The sequence below is a fragment of the Oncorhynchus nerka genome, linkage group LG28 (assembly GCF_034236695.1).
Source record: "Oncorhynchus nerka isolate Pitt River linkage group LG28, Oner_Uvic_2.0, whole genome shotgun sequence".
In the NCBI taxonomy this organism is placed as follows: Eukaryota; Metazoa; Chordata; class Actinopteri; order Salmoniformes; family Salmonidae; genus Oncorhynchus; species Oncorhynchus nerka.
Genome location: NC_088423.1, coordinates 12,031,448 through 12,038,087, shown reverse-complemented (window position 1 = coordinate 12,038,087; position 6,640 = coordinate 12,031,448). Strand labels below are relative to the sequence as shown.

The following is a 6,640-nucleotide window of genomic DNA, read 5'->3' as shown; positions in this document are numbered from 1 at the left end:
ACTTTATCCGTGACCTATTTGGGGCGCTACCTAAGTCTTCATGGTGCTGCTTGTGTCACGTTCCCTCTGATTGGGAACCATATCAGGCCACCATAGACATACAAATCACCTAGACCTACAAAAACCCTAGACATACAAAAAACCCAAGACAATACAAAAACTAGCGTACCCACCCTAGTCACACCCTGACCTAACCAAAATATAAAGAAAACAGAGATATCTCACGGTCAGGGCGCGACAGTACCCTCTCCCCAAAGGTGCGGACTCCCTGCCGTAAACCTGAACCTATAGGGGAGGGCCCGGGTGGGCATCTACCCTCGGTGGCGGCTCCGGTTCTGGACGCAGCCCCCCCTCTTTACGCTGATCCTTCCGCCTTTGTAGAACCGGACCGTGGATCATCGCCGGAGGCTCTGGACTGCGGATCATCGCTGGAGACCCCGGACCGGGGACCGTCGGTGGAGACCCCGGACTGTGGACAGTCGGTGGAGACAGCCTGGAATTGAACCAGGGTCTGTAGTGACGCCTCTAGCACTGAGATGCAGTGCATTAGAACGCTCGGGAGCCCCATGCTATAGCATTAAGATTTCCCTTCACTGGAATTAAAGGACCTAGCCCGAACCATGAAAAACAGCCCCATACCTGTGGACTGTCGGTGGAGGTTCCGGACAGTGGACCGTCGGTGGAGGTTCTGGACTGTGGCCCGTCGTTGGAGGTTCCGGACTATGGCCTGTCGTTGGAGGTTCCGGACTGTGGCCCGTCACCGGAAGCTCTGGACTGGAAACTGTCACCGGAAGCTCTGGATTGGGAACTGTTGCCGGAAGCTCTGGACTGGGAACTGTCGCCGGAAGCTCTGGACTGGGAACTGTCGCCGGAAGCTCTGGACTGGGAACTGTCGCCGGAAGCGCTGGACTGTGGAGGCGCACTGGAGACCTGATGCGTGGTGCCGGCACTGGTGGTACTGGGCTGAAGACACGCATCTCAGGGCGAGTGCGGGGAGCAGGTACAGGATGTACTGGACTATGGAGGCGCACTGGAGGCCTGGTGCGTGGGACCGGTACAGGTGGAACCGGGCTGAAGACACGCACTTCAGAGCGAGTGCGAGGAGCAGGCACAGGACGCACTGGGCTGTGCAGACGCACCGGAGACACAGTGCGCAGAGCCGGCGCAGGATATCCTGGTCCAAGGAGGTGTACTGGAGACCAGGAGCGCTGAGCCGGCACCATCCGTACTGGCTGGATGCCCATTCTAGCCCGGCAAATGCGAGGAGCTGGAATAGAGCGCACCGGGCTATGAATGCGAATTGGAGACACCGTGCGCATCACTAACACGGTGTCTGACCAGTCACACGCTCCCCACGGTAAGCATGGGGAGTTGGCTCAGGTCTAACCCCTGACTCAGCCAATCTACCCGTGTGCCCCCCAATTTTTTGGCGCTGCCTCTCTGGCTTCCGTGCTAGCCGTGTCCCCTCGTATCGTCGCCGTTCCTCCTGCGCTATCTCCACCTGCTTCCATGGCAGGGTCTTGTCCCCTCCCAGGTCCAGGATGTCCTCCACTCATCTTTCTCCCGGGCCCAGGATGTCCACTCCTCTTGAACACGCTGCTTGGTCTTTTTGTGGTGGGATCTTCTGTCACGTTCGTTATAAGGATCGGACCAAGGCGCAGCGTGGTATGCGTATATTCTTATTTATTTAAAGAATGAACACTGAACAAACTAACAAAACGAAATGTGAAGCTATACAAACGGGGCAACTACACATAGACAAGATCCCACCATAGACATACAAATCACCTAGACCTACAAAAACCCTAGGCATACAAAAAACCCAAGACAATACAAAAACTAGTGTAACCACCCTAGTCACACCCTGACCTATCCAAAATAAAAGAAAACAGAGATATCTCAGGTCAGGGCGTGACAGCTTGCTTAGTGGTGCCCCTTGCTTAGTGGTGTTGCAGACTCTGGGGCCATTCAGAACAGGTGTATATATATACTGAGATCATGTGACAGATCATGTGCCACTTAGATTGCACACAGGTGGACTTTATTTAACTAATTATGTGACTTCTGAAGGTAAATGGTTGCACCAGATCGTATTTAGGGGCTTCATAGCAAATACATACGCACCCACGCTTTTCTGTTTCTTATTTTCTAGAATTTTTTTCATTTCACTTCACCTATTTTGTGTATGTCCATTATATGAAATCCAAATAAAAATCCATTTAAATTACAGGTTGTAATATAACAAAATAGGAAAAACGCCAAGGGGGTGAATACATTTGCAAGACACTGTATTCCTCCTCCCCTAAACTTTACAGTTGGCACTATGCATTTGGGCAGGTAGCATTCTCCTGGCATCCCCCAAACCCAGAATCGTCCGTCGGACTGCCAGATGGTGAAGCGTGATTCATCACTACAGAGAACGAGTATAAAGTGCTCCAGATTCCAATGACGGCGAACTTGGAATTGCGCATGGTGATCTTAGGCAGTTTGCGGCTGCTCGGCCATGGAAATCCATTTCATGAAGCTCCCAACGAACAGTTCTTGTGCTGACGTTGCTTCCAGAGGCAGCATGGAACTCGGTAGTGAGTGTTGCAACTGAGAACATATAACATATTCTATGCACTACGCGCTTCAGCACTCGCTGGTCCCGTACTGTGACCTTGTGTGGCCTTGCACTTTGTGGCTGAGCCGTTGTTGCTCCTAGATGTTTCCACTTCACAGTAACAGCACTTACAGTTGACCAGGGCAGCTCTAGCAGGGCAGAAATCTGACGAACTGACTTGTTGGAAAGGTGGCATCTGATGACGGTGCTACGTTGAAAGTCATTAAGCACTTGAGTACGGGCCATTCTACTACCAATGTTTGTCTGTGGGGATGGCAATGCTGTATGCTCGATTTTATACACCTGCCAGCAAAGGGTGAGGCTGAAATAGCTGAATCCACTAATTTGAAGGGGTGTCCACATACTTTTGGCCATGCAGTGTATCTTCATCTATCTTCTTTACTAGAAAACATAGAAATGAGCCATGTTCACATATGTTGAAGATTATGAATATGACGTTGATAAATGACCCTTTAAAGCTAGGACAAGCACACACTGCTTATGGTTTTAACACAAACGCATGTCGTACGCACACACCCACACAAGCAGACCTCTCCATCTCCCCCCTGTTCCGATCCAGTTCGGACTGTAGTTTGCTCTCTCTCTACTGAAGGGCCAGCAGCTCTGTGTCCTTGACAACCGTCTCCTTAGAGACCTGAGTGATGTACGTGCCACTACACATTGTCTCTAGCTCCATACGAAGCCTTCACAACACAATAAAACACAGGTTAGTTGTTGTACCGAAACTACACTAAAATGTTCACCTCCTTTCATCAAGAGTACCTTTAGCATCCTGGAGGTGAGTCCTGAATCCATTTGGTATTGTTGTGTTACAATTTGCAGGCTGTGTTTTTCCTCTGTATATTTTCACTGTATTATTGTAAAACGAACGTTTGAGGAGACGAGTGAAAAGAAGCCGAAAAGGGGAATGTCCTTGGACAAGTTTTTATACTGTAGTGGCCAAATGTGTACAACTCGCTATTCAAGTTTGATACAATTTGTTTACTTTTATTGTTTTATTTTCATATTTATTAGCATTTATTTTATCATTATTATTATTATAGGCCTATTTAAACCAGTTATTTAAATATGCAAAAAGTGTTTTGTTTCATGTTGTTGAGACATTTTCTTTGGCTAAATTAAGTCCGAACTGTCTTTTTAATTTTGTGCTCTGTGATTAATTTGAGATAAGTTAAAAGTAAGCCTATTATAAAATAAATAGCATTAGCCTATTGCTGTCATTTGTTGGGTAGGCCTACGGTAGGCACTCGACTTTGTTGGTAATTGCAGCAATATAAGCCTGTTCAAAACCTTTGAAGGTTTAAACCAATTCATTAAAGATGAAACAAGTGTTTCATTCTGTTAAGCCATTTTCTTTGCCCAAATTAAGTTCCAAATGTAATGTGTTTGCAGCAATATAATAGAATACCGATTGATCTACTATAGTGCTAATCACACTCACACGGTGAAAAGGAAAAACCAGAGGGCGAGATGCAGAACTTTATTTAATACCTGTTGGTATTTTCTCTTTAAACGATACTTTTGATATTACTCTAATAAAGTTAAGCAACTTTAGGCGAGGAAGAATGTTTTAGGCCTACCAGAGTTAATCTAACAATATAATGCTTATCATTAAGAAAATAATTCTGATAGAAAATGATCAAATTATCCTCATTCAGTATGCCTATAGGCCTATGTGACAAGTATAAAGAAATGCATGTCGGTGTTGAACATGTCGCCGACATATCTCTATCTTCCTCTCGGTCTCTCTAGGGTTAGGCCTAAACTCCTCTTCCTTTATATTCACTTTTGAAATATAGGCCTTATGCATTTCCAGCTCAAATCTCTAGCAGCTGAACCGTGAGGTGGAGAATAATTATTGTACAAACCAATAAAACAATAGGCTACAAAGTTTTGAACCACAGGCTACACATCCAAACACAACTAATAGTTTTTTAGTAATTGTTATAGACAGTTTTTAAGGACAAGTAGGCCACATCAGCATGGGTTTATTTTTCCATGGGCCTTTCGGAACAGGTCTGACTGTTGCGCGGTTAATTCGGAACAGGTCTGACTGTCACCCGGTTCATTCGGAACAGGTCTGACTGTCGCCCGGTTAATTCTGAACAGGTATGACTGTCGCCCGGTTCATTCGGAACAGGTCTGACTGTCGCCCGGTTCATTCTGAACAGGTCTGACTGTCGCCCGGTTCATTCGGAACAGGTCTGACTGTCGCCCGGTTCATTCGGAACAGGTCTGACTGTCGCCTGGGTTCATTCGGAACAGGTCTGGCTGTCATCCGGTTCATTCGGAACAGGTCTGACTGTCGTCTGGTTAATTCGGAACAGGTCTGACGTTCATCCGGTTCATTCGGAACAGGTCTGACGTTCATCCGGTTCATTCGGAACAGGTCTGACTGTCACCCGGTTCATTCGGAACAGGTCTGACTGTCGCCCGGTTCATTCTGAACAGGTCTGACTGTCGTCTGGTTCATTCGGAACAGGTCTGACTGTCGTCTGGTTCATTCGGAACAGGTCTGACTGTCGCCCGGTTAATTCGGAACAGGTCTGACTGTCGCCTGGGTTAATTCGGAACAGGTCTGGCTGTCATCCGGCTCATTCGGAACAGGTCTGACTGTCGTCTGGTTAATTCGGAACAGGTCTGACTGTCGTCCGGTTAATTCGGAACAGGTCTGACTGTCGTCTGGTTCATTCGGAACAGGTCTGACGTTCATCCGGTTCATTCGGAACAGGTCTGACTGTCGTCTGGTTAATTCAGAACAGGGCTGACGTTCATCCGGTTAATTCAGAACAGGTCTGACTGTCGTCTGGTTCATTCGGAACAGGTCTGACTGTCGTCTGGTTCATTCTGAACTGGTCTCTGTTTCGAAAATATATAATTTATACATTTCGGGCCGAGTGGGAAAGCTGAAGACCTCATACAGCCTCACACACTCTGAGCATGTACAAACACTGTGATCATCCAGGGCCTTGGACCAGAAAAAAAACACACATCATGGATAAAACACACTCACACAGTCAAAACACAGACCCAGTTAACACAGAATGCACACACACATAGACAGGTGAGACACTGTGTGTGTCTGTTTCGCAGTATTTCCTTGTGGTCTCTCCGGGGCCTGCGTGTGTGTGTGTTGGCATAGCGTCCAGTTGGGACCGTAGATGATCGGTATCTGTCTCCGCCAGTCGTAGCCGTTCTCTGTAAGCGTCCCGTAATGCATCCAGCTGAGCCTCTTTCTCACACACTCCCCAGTCCAATTCATCATGCCTACAGATGGGAATATCAAGACACCATCCAATAGACCACCATTAGTCTAGGACTTCTACTCCTATGCTGCTAATTGGTCTGTCTTTGTGCCTGTTTGTTGCATTTGTATAGTAGTAGTGGTAAGATCTAGGACTCCCTTCTTATTGTATAATTCTTCCTCTCTCCTCCTCTCCCTTCCTCTCTCTTCCTCTCCTTCTCTCTCTTCCTCTTGGTCTGCATAGCTTTTAGTTTGTCTTCTAGCTCCTTTGAAATGACCATGGGAAATAAGACTGGCATGAATCATTTTAAGTGCGTCCTTGACGGAGGTGATGTCCTTTATCTCCCAGTCTCTGTGCTGTAGCTGTGTGTGCTGACAGAGATCCTCTGAGGCCTTCAGGGCCTCCACAGCCTGGGCCTGGGAGTGGACCGCTGTCTCCTTAGAGAGCAGCTTCACCTTGGGAGAGACACACACACACACTTGCGCTTGTCAGGGATCAGCACGTATCATCCCATTTTATTCAGCAGTTTTCCTGGCAGTGTTTACACACAGACCTACACACCTGCTCCTTACCCTGGGTTTGTGAGACTGGACCACGGCTCTCATCTCATCTCAAATCAAATCAAATTGTATTTGTCACATGCGCCGAATACAACAGGTGTTGACCTTACTGTAAAATGCTGACTTACAAATCCTTAACCAACAATGCAGAAATAGAGTTATTAAAATATTTACTAATAAACAAAATAAAAAAGGTGGGGTCAATGTAAATA

The 6,640-nt window shown here is 47.0% G+C and overlaps 1 protein-coding gene across 1 annotated transcript in view; it reads left to right on the top strand.

Annotated features, from left to right (window-relative positions):
- The first annotated feature begins 3,316 nt into the window (after nt 1-3,316).
- Nucleotides 3,317-6,640, top strand: part of LOC115112866 (monocarboxylate transporter 4-like) — a 29,058-nt gene continuing 25,734 nt past the window's right edge. The window contains exon 1 of the mRNA XM_065012634.1: nt 3,317-3,401. The gene's annotated coding sequence lies outside the window, so the exon portion shown is untranslated. The remainder of the gene's footprint in view (nt 3,402-6,640) is intronic.